This window comes from Stenella coeruleoalba, assembly GCF_951394435.1.
Source record: "Stenella coeruleoalba genome assembly, chromosome: 4".
In the NCBI taxonomy this organism is placed as follows: domain Eukaryota; kingdom Metazoa; phylum Chordata; class Mammalia; order Artiodactyla; family Delphinidae; genus Stenella; species Stenella coeruleoalba.
Window position 1 is genome coordinate 45661949 of NC_137149.1, and position 16421 is coordinate 45678369.

Below are 16421 nucleotides of genomic sequence, written 5' to 3' on the forward strand. Positions count from 1 at the left end.
AATTCCATTCCAAGAGAAATGAAAACATGTCCAGAAAAAAACTTCTACATAAATGTTCATAGAAGAATGATTTATATTAGAGAAAGAGTGGAAATACTCTAGATGTTCATCAATGGATAAACAAAATGTAGTATAACCATACAATGATTATCATTTGACCATATAAAGGAATAAAGTACTGATATATGCAATAAGACGGATGATTATTGAGAGTGCTATGCTAAATGAAAGAAGCCAGATACAAAAGGCTACATATTATAGAATTTCATTATATGAAATATCAGAATAGACAGATCCATAAAGACAGAAAATAGATTAGTTAAGAAAAATACATGAGGATGATTTGAAAGTCTCTTCTTTCTGTCCCTTGCAATAGGGTTGAGTTATCCAAAAGCCACATTACACGCAATGCCTAGGGTCCATGATAATATTTACTACAGTTTCACTGCAGAATATAATTTTGATATTTATTTTTATACAAATGCAGTAATAAAATGTAATTTTTTAATGGAGAAAGGGTCAACAAGGGCAATGTAGGTAAGTCGCACCAAAGTCATCATCAAATCCTATGCACTTCAACTGAAGGCCTCCCTGCCACCTCCCACCCCTAAGGTAGAAAGCCTTGGGATGAAACAGAAGCTATATGTATCATGGTAAATTGCAAAAGTGGCCATGATACTCTGCAGTGCTTCCTATTAAGCAGTGGATTCAAGTTCCCCATGCCTCGTATGTCTCACCTTTGATCAGGAGGATGTGGCAAATGTGACATGTGAGGCTTCCAAGCCTAGATCACAGCAGGTCTTGCAGTTTTCAGTCTCATGCCTTTGGGACTGGGCATGTGGACAATCCTTGTCTAGCCTGATGGAAGATGATAGACCAGGTAGAGAGAGGATCCAGTCATCACACCAGTCCCAGGAAGCCAATCTAAAACCAGCATGCTTAACCTGCCTGACAGCTGATGGCAGGCACAAGAGCAGAGATCACCGGAGCATGGTTTCTCATTTAACGTTGAACACAGCCTAATACAATCACTTACATTTTCATGTTTAACTCCAAATTCGATATACTAGCTCATAAAAACTTCTTTAAAAATCTCAGTTTTCAAGAATTTATTTTTGAGATTGATCTAGTTGGAATGTCATTACCTGTTTTCTCCAGTGGTTTTAGAAGATTATGCCCTATGCTTGATTTCAGAAGGAGGAGCAGTTAACACTGTCTGTTGGGAAGCAAAGTGGTGTCCAGAATAAAATATGTGATCTTGGGAGGAGGAGGGTGTTGAAATATAATTTCTGACTCTTGGATCAACCTCAAACATCACATGCAGGCATTTTCTTACAAAACAACATGATGATTTACTTTATTTAATTATTTAAAAGTGCTAACAAGAATAAACAGTAACAGCATACAAAACATTGGGTTTTGAATGCATAGCCTCAGGGTCCAGGTAATGGTGATTTTCATAACTTAAAATAAAAACACAATTAAAAAAAAAGTGAAACATGCTGTTTACTTTCACTCTGAAGTTAGGTGGTCAAAAAAATAAAGGCTTTTCCTCTGAGTTTGACCCTAAAACAAACTGGTTATTGTTTTCTCTCCAACAGAAGTAATTATAAGCCTTAAGTTACAGCACACCACAACACAAACCCCAGATAATTGTAGGATTACATAAAAGGATGAAAAAGATATAAATATATTTTATCTGTAAGATGGGATTGGAAAACTTTCTAACCATAAAAGCAATGGGAAAAATCACAAAAGGATATATCAGATTCGATGCTTTTAATTATTTTTTGTCTGCAAAAAGACCATAATATTAAAATGCAAATAGAAAACTAGAAAAATATTACATGCAAATTACATGACACATTAAAAGTTAATATCATTTATACATAAAGAGTTCATACAAATCAAAAAGGAAACATTTCCATAATTCATCAGGATGAAATTAGATGTTTTATCAACTTAAAAAAATCAGTTTTAATCAAAGAAACTCAAACTAAATAAGAATTTTATTTTCACCCATGAATAATTCAACAAACAAACTTAAATTCTGCTTTTGCTGGATACCATTTTGAGGTGTTACTCTTACCAAACTAAATAATCATACTTTTCAGTTTCGTGAGAAAAAAATAGATCAATAGGCCCACAATGTATGGTCATGCAGGTTGTGCACTGCATAAAGTGCTCAGTTTAAGATGCAGGTGGGCTCCTGAAACCATGCTTTCCTCCACCTATCAAGCCATACACCCTGATAAGAGCTACATCTATTTGGTAAAATTAGGTATTACAAATATTTTATATAGGCTAGTGGAGGCTCAACGTGCATGTATACAACATATATACACACATAAAATAGAAAAGGTGGTGAAATATGGTAACTACTATGGGGAATTTTTAGAGTTTTATGAGAGTTTATTCTGGTGTTTAAGGGTGGGATTCTGGGAGGAGATGTCATGAGCAGAGTTCTGAAAAATAAACTGGAATTGATGTCACAAATAAATATTCACAGAGAACAGAAGATGTAATGTTCTAGAAGTGAAAGAATGCATGGTCCATTTAGCATGGCCAGACTTTAGTGTGTGGAGTGTGTCGTCAATGACTGAGGAGGAAAAAGATAGAAAGGGCTTTATATGACATAGTAGGAGTTTGGTGTATCCTGAAGTTAATAAAGTCATAGTTGAGTTTTCAAGGAGAAAAATGACAAAAAGATTTGAGTTTTAGGGAAATTGATCTGGCTACACTAAGCAGAATATATTGATAATGGTCTTGGAAAGGGATTAAACGTCTGACAAGTTTCTCTGTTCCTCTGGGTATATGATCGCCAGGTTTTGCAGTGCCTTGCTATGATGTTAGACCTGAGTTCTTTGAGACACATGCAAACCTGAATTAGATATTCTTTCCCCACCCCACTCCTGCTTCTTCCACCTTATGTAATGCAACAGTTCCAAAATTAAGGGATGTGTTTGTCATAGAATTTGAGACTGACCCAGGTGACTATTATTCTGAACTCCAAATTCCTGGAAGAGGGAATCTGGTTGGTTTAGAGAGTGCTGGGTGATTTGTCAGGTCCAACAACCATGGCTAGTTACAAAGCGGCCTTACTGCCCCTCCTTGCTTCAATGAATGAAGATAGGACAATTCCTAAGGAAAAGGAAGTGTTTTGATTCATTTTGACACAACTAAAATATATTGTGTTCAATCAGGCTGGGAAAGTCAGCCATAAAAGAGAGAGATGGAAGGGAATGGGAGGAACATCAGGAGAATGGCTGATATAGTTAAGAAATATAGTTACAGAAATGATCTTAAATATATCAAGACTTTTAATGTTATTTGTACACTTGACCCTGCTATTTCCTTTCTAGGTACTCTGGATACATCACGGGTCTCAAGGTACTGGAGTCTATCTCCTCTCCTCATTTCTTCTAGATAAATCTTACTTCTTGCTCTACTCTCTATGTTCCAACACCATTAATATGTTTGAAAATTGTCTGCTCCTAATTTGCAATTTTTGAGTTCTGAGCTTATTCTTCTGAGTTTTCTTTGTTGCCTAAAATCTCTCTCCCTGACTTTCTATACCTTAAAGGGCTTTGGCTCATCATTTTAAGGAGTCAAACCAGGCATCAACTACTGCAGGAATATTTACATTTCAGGGTAATGGAGTATTCTTCTCCTGAGACATTGTCCATACTGCTGTCATTTCACTTCCTTCTGGATACAGAAAAGATCCTTTTGTATATCCCACAAGACTTCATTCTTAGGATAAGGACTATGTCTTATTCATCTTCATAACCTGAAAGGATATTAAGGTACTTTGTTCATAGTTAGCACTCAATAAATGTCTGTTGAGTGAATTAAATGAAAGGGTGATTACAATCAAAGATAACGAGGAGGAGCAGGGTAAAGATATTGATTAATTGTATATTTGTTAAGAAAAGTTGACATGCTAAGTCTGGAGGTAAAATGAGGAAATAAAAGGTATAATTTCTGATCTTATAAAAGGGGAAGAAAGTAATGAGAAGAAAAGGAAAAGGAAACATATATTCAAATGCTTGCTCAAAGAGAGGAAGAATAAAGAATCATAGAACATGTGGCATAAGTACAAAGCAAAACAAGATAATAGAATTAAATCCAAATGTATCAGTAGTCAAAATGAATGTAATCACCAGTTAAAAGACAATGATATTGAGCAAGATCTTCAAAAATGTCAAGCTCTAGGGTGATTACAAGAGGCATAGAAAGTGGAAACTTGAAAGTAAAAGAATTGAAAGCAACACTAAACAAATATGTTTTAATACTTAAAAAATTTTTAATAACTTTTAATATTTGTAGCTTAACATTATTTGTAAGAGCAGTTGCAATAATAGAAACCTGGGGAAAACCAAATTTCTTTGAGAGCAAATTGAATAAATAACTTACAATAAAATAATACATACCAAACAAGAGGGAAAACAAATGAACTTTAGGCACATATAGCAACATGAAGTATTCTCAAAAGCATGAGACCAAGTCTAAAAGCAAATCCAAGGAAAAAAAGTTTTTTAATATAAAATTTAAAACATGCAAATCTAAGCAATCCATTGCTTAGGAAATATAAGCATGTGGAAAAGACAATAAGAAAGGACGAATGATAGTAAACAAAGAATTCATGCCAGAGGTTCTCTCTCATATGAAGGAAGAAGACTGGGATCAGGCATACAGTGGACTTCAAATACACTGGTAATTTTCTATTTGGTGGGTGCACTAGCAGTCCATTCAACACCATTCTTTAAACCAGCTGACATACTTTAAATATATATGCATGTATGTTTATAAAAATATGTATATTTATTTATATTTATACATATATATATATATACACAATATATATTATATTGTGTTGACATATTTTAAAATTAATGCAAGGCTTGTATTCCTATATACTAATGATGAAAAATCTGAAAGAGAAATTAAGGAAACACTCCCATTTACCATTGCAACAAAAAGAATAAAATACCTAGGAATAAACCTACCTAAGAAGACAAATGACTTGTATGCGGAAAACTATAAGACACTGATGAAAGAAATTAAAGATGATACAAACAGATGGAGAGATACACCATGTTCTTGGATTGGAAGAATGAACATTGTAAAAATGACTATACTACCCAAAGCAATCTACAGATTCAATGCAATCTCTATCAAACTACCAATGGCTTTTTTCAAGGAACTAGAACAAAAAAATTCACAATTTGTATGGAAACACAAAAGACCTCAAATAGCCGAAGCAATCTTGAGAAAGAAACAGGGAGCTGGAGGAACCAGACTCCCTGACTTCAGATTATACTACAAAGCTACTGTAATCAAGACAGTATGGTACTGGCACAAAAACAGAAATATAGATCAATGGAACAGGATAGAAAGCCCAGAGATAAACCCATGCACATATGGTCACCTTATTTTTGATAAAGGAGGCAAGAATATACAATGGAGACAAGACAGCCTCTTCAATAAGTGGTGCTGGGAAAACTGGGCAGCTACATGTAAAAGAAAGAAAGTAGAATGCTCCCTAACACCATAAAAAAAATAAACTCAAAATGAATTAAAGACCTAAATGTAAGGCCAAACACTATAAAACTCTTAGAGGAAAACATAGGCAGAACACTCTAGGACATAAATCCCAGCAAGATCCTTTTTGACCCACCTCCTAGAGAAATGGAAATTAAAACAAAAATTAAAAAATAGACCTAATCAAACTTAAAAGCTTTTGCACAGCAAAGGAAACCATAAACAAGAAGAAAAGACAACCCTCAGAATGCGAGAAAATATTTGGAAATGAAGCAACTGACAAAGGATTAATCTCCAAACTATACAGGCAGCTCATACAGCTCAATATCAAAAAAACAAACAACTCAATCCAAAAATGGGCAGAAGATCTAAACAGACATTTCTCCAAAAAAGATATAGATTGCCAACAAACACATGAAAGGTTGCTGAACATCATTAATCATTAGAGAAATGTAAATCAAAAGTACAATGAGGTACCACCTCACACCAGTCAGAATGGCCATCATCAAAAAATCTACAAACAATCAATGCTGGAGAGGATGTGGAGAAAAGGGAACCCTTTTTCACTGTTGGTGGGAATGTAAATTGATATAGCCACTATGGAGAACAGTATGGAGGTTCCTTAAAAAACTAAAAATAGAACTACCATATGACCCAGCAATCCCAGTGGTGGGCATATACCCTTGGCACATATATACAATAGAATATTACTCAGCCATAAAAAGAAATGAAATTGAGTTATTTGTAGTGAGGTATATGGACCTAGAGACTGTCATACAGAGTGAAGTAAGTCAGAAAGAGAAAAACAAATACCATATGCTAACACATATGTATGGAATCTAAAAAAAAAAAAAGGTTCTGAAGAACCTAGGGGCGGGACAGGAATAAAGATGCAGATATAGAGAATGGACTTGAGGACATGGGGAGGGGAAAGGGTAAGCTGGGACGAAGTGAGAGAGTGGCATTGACATATATACACTACCAAATGTAATGGGAAACAGCCACATAGCACGGGGAGATCAGCTCAGTGCTTTGTGTCCACTTAGAGGGGTGAGATCGGGAGGGTGGGAGGGAGACGCAAGAGGTAGGGGATATGGGGATATATGGTTATGTATAGCTGATTCACTTTGTTATATAGCAGAAACTAACACACATTGTAAAGCAGTTTTACTCCAATAAATATGTTAAGAAATGTGATATAGGAATTTGAGGTTAAATAGACGTTAAAAATAAAGTATTAATAAAAAGAAACCTCTCAAGATAATTACATGGAGTGATGCACTACCTTAAATAGTCTGGGCGCTTCTTCCAATACCATACATATAACACATGGGTGTTATAAAGAATATTGAAACATTTTCTGTAAAGACTTTAAATCCCAAATGAAAATTTTATGTAAATACTGTTATTGTAAAAAAAAAAATTAAATGCAAAGCTTGTAACTGAAAAAAGTTGAAAAACGCCCACATGTCCGAAATTTGATGAGAATCAACAATTTCATATATCTGTGTGATGAAATAGTATGCACTCATTAAATGAATTATAATTAATTTTAATGTCAAGGAAATCATTTATGATTTCATATTTAACTGAAAAATGTTAACAAGCTGGAAAATACTGAGAATAATATGGTTTTCATTATGTAAAAAATGAAATATTATTTATTTAAGAAGGCTGGAAAGAATACACAAATATCCTAATAGTGGCTGTTTCCCTGTGGTAGAATTGTAGACGTATTATTTTTTTGTCTTGATTCTTTATATATTTCTAAACTTTTCTGATGTTGTACATAGAGTACATATTGGGTTTCCCTGAGTGCAGTTGAGCATGTGTTATTTTTATGATTTAAAAACACTATCAGTCATAATCAATAGAAAAAGAATTTTAAGAAAAAATACTAGAAAATGAACAAGCATTTTTTTTACTCTACAGGATTTTGATTAATGAAGCACTTTCTCCTGTTGCTTAGATCATCTGGAAATCTGATAATGGTAAGTTGTTACTATTTATATTTTTACTATTTCTGATTGGTACATGACAAGTGGACTGGGTGCATTAAAAATACATGATGGGAGCCATGCCTTTGGTTCGCTTGAATTCATCCTTATAATTGAGCACATCTTTTGAGGAAACCCTTGGGCTGTAACAAGAGATTGTGAAGAATGAGGCTTCTATGACAAGGTGACTCCCATACCTGTCCAATGTGGATCTTTTTCCTTTATATACCCAATGTGGATACTTTTCCATCTAGAGGGGACAACAAGGATAGGTCCTGTACAGCTCTGAGGTCTGTTACATGTACCTCTGTGAGTATTCTCACTTAAGAGAAATGTCTAATTCTGCTTTGCTGGAAAGATGGATTTCCCATCCTAGATTCTTGAAAGTGAATGTGGTGTCAAGTCTGGCCATTGGAGTGACACCGGGTAAACCATTAACAAGCCTTTAATAAATTAAAAGCCAACATTTCTTTGCAATTAAGAATATAATAGTCTTAATCTCTAACAGTGTTTTAAAATAATTACTGACAAATTTAATCCCTATCTCACTTTATCAATAATCTCAAGAATCAGTAATGTTTCCCTTTTCTTGAGCCTTTATTCTAGGTAAAATTGTTGAATAGGTAATAATATTCGATGACATCAATTACAACTTCTCATGAAAGTCTTTCTTGTACCAATACTCTCCTGCTCATTTCATATACTTAAAAATTTACTTTAAGTAAAAAATAACAATCAGTTATAATCAATTTTTAGTGTTAAACCTTATTTCTGATAGTGAAATATTTCCTTCCTTCCTTCCTCTTTTTTCTTTTTTCTTTTTTACTTCTCAGTTCATCCCTCCCTCATTCCCTTTCTTCCTTTAAACCAAATGGATAAACATCTTAGAGAGATATTTGAGTGGGAAAGAGAGCCTCTTGGAATCTGTGAAATCACAGCTAAAATCAGCATTAGATTTTATACATTCCACCAAATAATTTAGTGCTGACAGTTATACCAGTCTTCTTTATATGTACATTTCTTTGGGAGAAATAAAAATACTGACTATTAAATGCCCCCCAAAATGGTTTAAGAAAGCCTATATTTTTTTGGTTGTTGTGGCCTAAGAATTATCTTGGAACTGAATATCATTTTATTTTTTATCCTTTGTCTTCAAGTGGTATAAGTGAGAATCAAAGTTAATAAACAGATTTAAGGTTGTTTGCCTCAGGACACCATTTAGAGGACATCTGTTAATTCTTCTATTGTGTTTCTGAGTTGAAGCTCAAAAGAGTTAAGTAACATCAATCCATGAAGAAAATAATTTTCTTTTCTTCCTTTAAGCTTTGTTGGAAAGCTTAGAGTTTAGAAGCTATAGAGAACTTATAAGAACCTACACAGTTTTTATAAGAACCTATAGAGTTTATTATTTCCAAAAGAGTTTATTAAACCTATAGAGTTTATTATTTGTAGGTGGTAGTCTTCCCTGATCTAAATTTAGATGGTTTGAAACAACAAACATAATGAATGTACTCAATGATTAGAATTCAATTATCTTAGGACCCTAATTATGATCTAGAATGGTGATTAAAATTAACATCCCCACATAGATAAATCTCAATTAAAGTGATTAAATACATATTTCATCTCAACCTATATTCTTCTGAGAATAAATTTATTACTATATCTGGCTTCAGAAGTATATTGAATGGGGGTTTGTACAAGATTACCTTCAGTCACCATAGGATTTTGAAGTGAAATTATGTTAGCTCTCAAAGGGGAGCAAGTCATTGTTTTAGGACTGAACGCCAACATGTCTTTTGATACTAAGGTAGTTTCCTTTTCCTAACCAAAACATTGTCAGAAAGTTCTTAAAATGAAAAGGAATTGGTTTAAATCTTTACTTATCTAATTGAAATTTCTATCTATCTATCTATCTATCTTTTGCATATATGTTTATATGTGTACAGACATACAAATATACATATAGAGTAATAAAGTTTCTTATAATAAACTGTATACTTGAAACTTTGAAATAAAGTTGAATGAATCCATGCCTGGCCTCTTTAACATATTGTCAGTAGAGAAAGAAGCAAGTTTTCCCAGCTGCATCAATTTGTCACTTCTGTTGATAGATTAGGTACAATAAATTTCCATGCAGAAGAAATCACTCAGAGACTCACCTCATCCAGAAAATGTTCACAATTCTGTCTATACATATGTTTGTCATGACTTGAAGAAGAGATTTTGAACATTTGTATCTTCTACTGAACCCATTTTTCTATTGGCTTTCTTTAGAACAGAGTTGCAGTGAAATAGTAGGAAGAGGGCTGGAGTAACTAAGAAAGTATTAATGTTCTGGTTTGTCTAAGTCTGAATGGGGTAGGGCAAGACATCTACCTTGAAAATAGCAAAAATTGGAGAAGCAGGAGCCTTGCATATCTGGAAACCACATACCTAAGAAAAATCTTTAAGATAATTATGTGTACAATTTGATATGTAAATCAAATATTGGTAACCATCACCTGGTCTTGGCTTTTATTGACTACCAGTTTCCTGAGATAAAGGTAGTGAGCCTGTTTATATATAGAGTAATGATAATGAATACTGAAAAATCTGTGTGAACTAGTAAAATGAACTCACCTTTTGTAAGTGTGTGGAGTGTCAATCTTAGTTGAGGCACACAGGCTAGTATAGTAGACTATGTTTCTAACTGAGTGTCCAAGTTACTCTATACCTTTGAGTGCATGACTTTTGAACTAAGAATATAAGGATTAACTAATGTGCATCACTCTTTTCTACCCATTGCCAAGTTATGAAACTCTCCCAGAAATTATGGATTTGACATCAGGCAAGGTGTTAAGTGGAGTTTTGGTCCAAGTCAAGAACCCTGAACATAATTTTTAAAAATTACATTATTTACACTTTAAAGTTACATAACTTAAAACATTATAATAACCACACTACCTTAAAAAATCATCCATTAACTGTTTTCATGAATATCTTTATCATGATAGGATGTTCATCATGTTTTAAAAAATGAGCACCTTTTCACCTGGGTCATTATTTTTTAAAAAATTTATTTATTTTGGCTGTGCCCGGTCTTAGTTGTGGCGTGCAGGATCTTTTCATTGCAGCATGCATACAGGATCTAGTTCCCCGACCAGGGTTTGAACCCGGGCCTCCTGCATTGGGAGTGTGGAGTTTTACCCATTGGACCACAAGGGAAGTCACTCACCTGGATTTGATCACTAAATTCTGCCTTCAGTAATCAGATTGACTCAAGCTGATACTTTCCTCTGGACCTACATTGTGCTTCTTTATTTACAGGGGAAGGTGTTGGATTAAATCATAAAATTGTTTGTCACTTTATTGAGAGGCAGCTGGGTACAGCGGATAGAACAGTCTTCATAGACTATGTTTAAAATTTAAGTTCTTCCCTTTTCTTCTGTGTAACTCTGGGCAGAGTTATTTGACTTCTCTGATCCACAGTTTTTTGTTCTAAGTAAAATATCGTATCTACCTTGTTGAGTTCTTTGCAATTTGGAGAATATTTGTCATGCTGCCAGTCTTCAATAGATAGTTTCTATTTTTGATTTTGTATAACATGCTACAGCCAGAAAGGACTTAAAAACTCTTTTTAGATCAATTCAGTGAAACCAAGGGATATGTGTATGATTATCTCATTCTTATAGATATAGAATTGGACTCTCAGAGAAGTGAGAGATTTTCTTGAGTTCACAGTTAATTCGAACAGAAATCAGAACTGAACCTGTATCTTTTGGTGTTTAAATCTTTCAACAAATATGCTGTATTTTCTTAAGGTTCCTCCCAATCTTAAGGTCCATGATTTCTGGAAGCAGATGGCAAAGACTTCTGTCCCAAAATAGATTTATGGGAGATGAAAAGACTGTTTAATCCTGGTTACTATGTTCTTGCATTTACAGTGCAATTTTACATGCACTGTCTCTGAGTTGCATTTATCTATGGCATTATTTCTATATCCAAGTACAATATTGTATGTACCTATTTAAAAAAAAATTCCATGGATTTTATGTGTATGTATCTTTGTGTGTATATGTATAAAAATGCCAAATAATAATGTTATTATTATTGCATCATTGTCATTTTATGATGCAGTTAATTTAAACCTTTAATCAGCATAGTATTTGGTGCACACCAAAAGAGAAACACCGTTTTGGTAACTTACTCAATATGTATCATTTCCTTTGACTTTTGAATATTAATTTTATCTAGAAAATTTATACAAATATCCTTAAACATAGTACTCTCATGGAAATCAGAATTTTTTCAGGTCAATCACAATATCCAATTTTAGCTTCAAGTTTATATATACTTACGTGTATATGTATATGTATATGTATATGTATATATATATATATATATATTTTTTTTTTTTTTTTAATATGGGCGTTTGGTAATAGTCAGTTGTCCTTCTAAACATTTGTAAATAGGATTCCAGAGCCACCTAAGCCACTTTTCCTCAAAAGGAACAAAACCTTAATAAAACAACTCTCAAATAGTTATAAAATAACTAAATTTCCTATATGGAATCCATATAAGTTATTTTAGCAGCTAACATGATATATATCCATTATTATAATCAGCCTAGCCCTTAGGTGAAAACTCCTTTCTTAAACAGACAAAAAAATGGAATTTTAGGGGGTTAATTTTATTTATTTATTTATTATTTGAAGTATAGTTGATTTACAATGTTTCAGGTGTACAGAAAAGTGAAAAAAAGAAATTTTGAAGTGATAATAATATGAATCATATTGAAATGTTTACATTTCAGGTGTGAGTATTTATTTTTTATTTTGACTTTATTATTTCCATTCTCGAGTTCTTAAATGTTTTTGTACTCATCTTACTGAATAATTTTGACTGATAGTTTTCTTTATATACTGTAGATAGTGTCATAGTTCTCACATTTCTACATACACAGGTCTGAAAATCTGGCAAATATGTAATCTTTGAACCTTGTCTGAATGATTCATGGAATCTAAAGATTCAATTCTACTTGTGGTAGGCTGAATAATATTACTCCAAAGATATCTACATCCTAGTTTCCTGAACCTGTGCTATCTTAGATGACAAAAGGGATTTTGCCATTTTAAGTTAAGAATTTTGAGATATGGTGATTTTCCTTGGTTATCCGAGTGTGTCCAATAGAATCACAAGTGTCCTTAATAGAAGGAGGCAGAGGGAAATTTGAATAATGAAGAAGATGAGATGATGATGGAAACAGAGGATGCCTTTTATGATGAAGGAACAGGCCATGAGTCAAGAAATGCAGGAAACCCCTAGAAGCCGGGATAAAACAAAAACAAAAACAAGAAAACAGGTCCTCCTCTGAAACCTTCAGAAGGAGCACAGCCCTGCCAACACTTTGATCTCAGATTCAGACCTCCAGAACTATGAGAATATATTTGTACTGTTTTGAGCCAATATATTTATTGTAACTTGTAACAGTGGCAAATATGAAACTAATACACCACTATGGTGAACAGCTGAAAGTATATATTTTTATTCCTTACCCCTTAAATAAAATATTAGTTGAACAAATGATAAGTCTGGAATTTGACAATATTCAAAGAAGGCAACTAGGGGATTTTAACATTTTAATAGTTTTGAAGGCTCTGATTTATTGGAATGTGTTAAAGAGAAAGGTGGAGGAGATGCAGTGAGAACATCCTACTGAATTAGAGGTTCCTTAGAATGGAACTGTCTTAACAAATAAGGTGATCATTGCCTCCCTTTGCAAAAGTTATCAACCTCTTCAGCTGTTATTAATAAATGATATTGGTAATGACACTGGATCATTTTTTCATGTCCTTCCTAATCTTAACATGCTCTTCGTCTTAGATCTTTTCACTCATTCATGAACACTGCCTAATGCACCAGAACATTGCCTTAAGTGGCTATCTGGCTTTCCATATAAGCATTAAAATAAAAGAGTCATCGGGAAGGGAAAAAAAGAGTATAGTAGAAAGAAAGGCCTTTTGTAAATTGCTTTGCAAGAGCTAGGCATCATTCCAGGAAAATGAAGGGCACATTTCAATGGACTTTAACCTCCCTTTGGTGGTATTTAAAGTCCTTCCTTGGGACATTATAAAAGCCAATGGTGAATATTTTGCCAGAAATTTTCCATTAAAATTGTAATGACTTAATACTTTGAGGTTAGCCAAAGAGATTATATTATATAGAGAGTGATCTTAAAATTTGCATTTTAAGTTAATTACTATTAACTGAACAAGGCTGTCAAATATTTTTCCTTCTGGGAATCATCCAACTATATATATATTTTTCCATATATTTGTGCCAAAATATCAAGAATTCCCATTGAGGAAAAAAATAAGTAGTTCTTTTAAGAGGAAAACCTATGTTTTCAATATTATGATTCTGTGGAAAAATAAATATTGCCGACAGGTTAAAAGTGATAGAAATTTGGACATGAGACCCTAAACATTCCATATATCTTGCCCATCATGAGCATTTAAAATTCAACAACATGAAACATGAAAGAAATGTTCAGTGAAATATAGAGATATAAAATATATGATTATATCATACTCACTGACTCTTCCAAGCAGAACCAAATTATGTGTAGGTTACACTATATTCTATGATCACTATATTCATCTCATTCTTTCTCTAATAACTTAATTTACATGAAATCAGGTTTAGAGAAAAAGAAAGCTTGCATATTTACTATATGCCAGGCACATGTGTGTAGTATATATCTCTTCTACACCATTTGCGTTAACCCCATTTCATAAACTACAGGAGAACAGAAGTCCTGGATTGTACCTTACTTAGGATTTTGCAGGTAGCACATGACAGAGGTAAGATAGGGACCTAAGTCTTTTGATGCAAAGACTATGCACTTTCCTCAAAAGGGGGTATTCTGAAAAATGCATGTCAAATGGGAAAAGGGAATGTTCAATTGAAATTTTTCTTGATGGAGTTGATGTAGAAGGGATGGTATTTCAGGGTTTGTTGAATTACCGTATGTCTTTGTTCTTTGTGTATATAGCATGCATATAACAACTGGTATCTATCTTCGTCTGTCAGTGGAGACATTCATACACCAAAACTTCCTTCTCACAATCTCCTGGAATGGTTTTGCCAAGAAGTAATTAAAATAGATCTGTTGATCCAATGAAGATGGATCTATAACCATACCGACAGTCTGATATTTATAGAAACAGAACTGATAAGTAAATTAAACATAGATTATTTTTTCTACTTGCTGTCTGATCTTATCTGGGAGAAAAATCATGTAATTGTCATTTCACAATGGCCAGAAATACTTTTGTTGACCTGTAGAGACAGTATAGTGTACTAAACGTACAGAAATAATGTTATCAATAGAAAACATTTTAAAGGTACTATGTGCCAGATAAAGTTCTAATTTTTTAATGCATGCCAACACAATTCTTACAATTACCTTATGAAATAGGTACTATTGTGGTCTCCATTGTACAGACTGAGGAAATGAAGCTCACAGAGGTAAAGTAACTTGTACAAAGTCACTCAGATAGTAAAAGGCACAATTAGGATTCAAATCCAGGTGTCCTGGCTCCAGAGACCATATGCTTAAACATTTAATTTCTAATAGGAGTTGAATAGAGGTCTTAAGATATCAAAAAAAAAAAAAAAAAAAAAAAAACCGAAGGGGAAAGAAGTGAAGGAATAGAAAAACAAAACTTCCTAGACTAAATTATGATGTGAATCATCAGTTCAAGAGTCAGCCGAGGACTGAGCAGGATGAATGGAAAATGCCCACTCAGGCATATCTCTCACAAGATTTCGGAACATAAAAGATATTTTAAAAGATTCCAGAAATTTAAAGAGACAAGAAAACTAGCTGGTGACTTGCAAATAAATGAGAATTAAAATGGCATCTGATTTGTCATCAGCAAACCTGAGTATGACAGTGGTGAAAAAAGTTATTCTAAGTTCTAAAGGAAAAGCCTATTCTCTGCCAAAATATCAAGGGCAAGTGCAGGACAGACACGTATTTGGATATACAGGGACTCATAAAGTTTGCCACTCACATCCTAAAGTCATTTTCTAGAATACACTCCAGCAAATTTAAGACAAAATACAGGAAAGAGGAAGACATGATATTCAAAATGCATCATTTTAAACTTGAGTAAAATTTGAAAACTCAGCTGTTAAATGTGCAGTTGGCTTAAAAAATGAATGAACTAAAGTAGAACACGAAGTCAAAAAGTTTTAAGAAGAAAGACATTAAAGCAAAAAATTGATTCATGTAACAAAATAATGTAGAAGTTAGATGACCTTGGTGCAGTTTTTCTCAATCTTGGCACAATTGACATTTTGGATAAGATAATTCTTTGGTGGGAGAAACCTGTTTCATGAATTGTAAGATGTTTAACAGCAACTGGAAAAACGATGAAATGTAATGATTCTGTGTTGTGTAGCATGTGTTCAATAAATATTTGTTAATTAAAGTAAATTTCCAGAGATAAAAAAGAATAAATGTCAAAAACATTTATGGAAACAGTAATGAATAAAATATAGACATCATCAAAAACCAGGAAATAATATCTTAAGTTGATATGTTATAAAACAAAATTTAAGTAAATATGCAAATCTATACAGATAATGAATAGGGAAGCTGAAAACAAAATTTGGCATAATTTGAGAAGAATGGGGGATATGAAAAGCACAACAGAAGGTAAATGAATCATAAAAATTGTATTTTGTATTAGCAAGACAATATTATAAAAAGTTGAAAATCAAAAACAGATATATGAACACTTCATGCACAGTTTTGAGGAAAATTTCCAGGATAATTAAAAAAACAAAAAACAAAATAATTAAAAAATACAAATAAACAAAACAAAATAT

At 33.2% G+C, this 16421-nt stretch overlaps 1 protein-coding gene across 5 annotated transcripts in view; it reads left to right on the forward strand.

Annotated features, from left to right (window-relative positions):
* LOC307185307 (thymosin beta-4-like) overlaps positions 1-16421 on the forward strand; it is a 412489-nt gene that overhangs the window by 307003 nt on the left and 89065 nt on the right. For 4 of the 5 annotated variants that reach the window (XR_013827953.1, XR_013827954.1, XR_013827955.1 and 1 more), the window contains one exon: positions 7477-7535. The gene's annotated coding sequence lies outside the window, so the exon portion shown is untranslated. Of the gene's footprint in view, positions 1-3362; positions 3391-7476; positions 7536-16421 lie in introns of all 5 variants that reach the window. The other variant, XM_079919370.1, reaches the window with a different exon arrangement.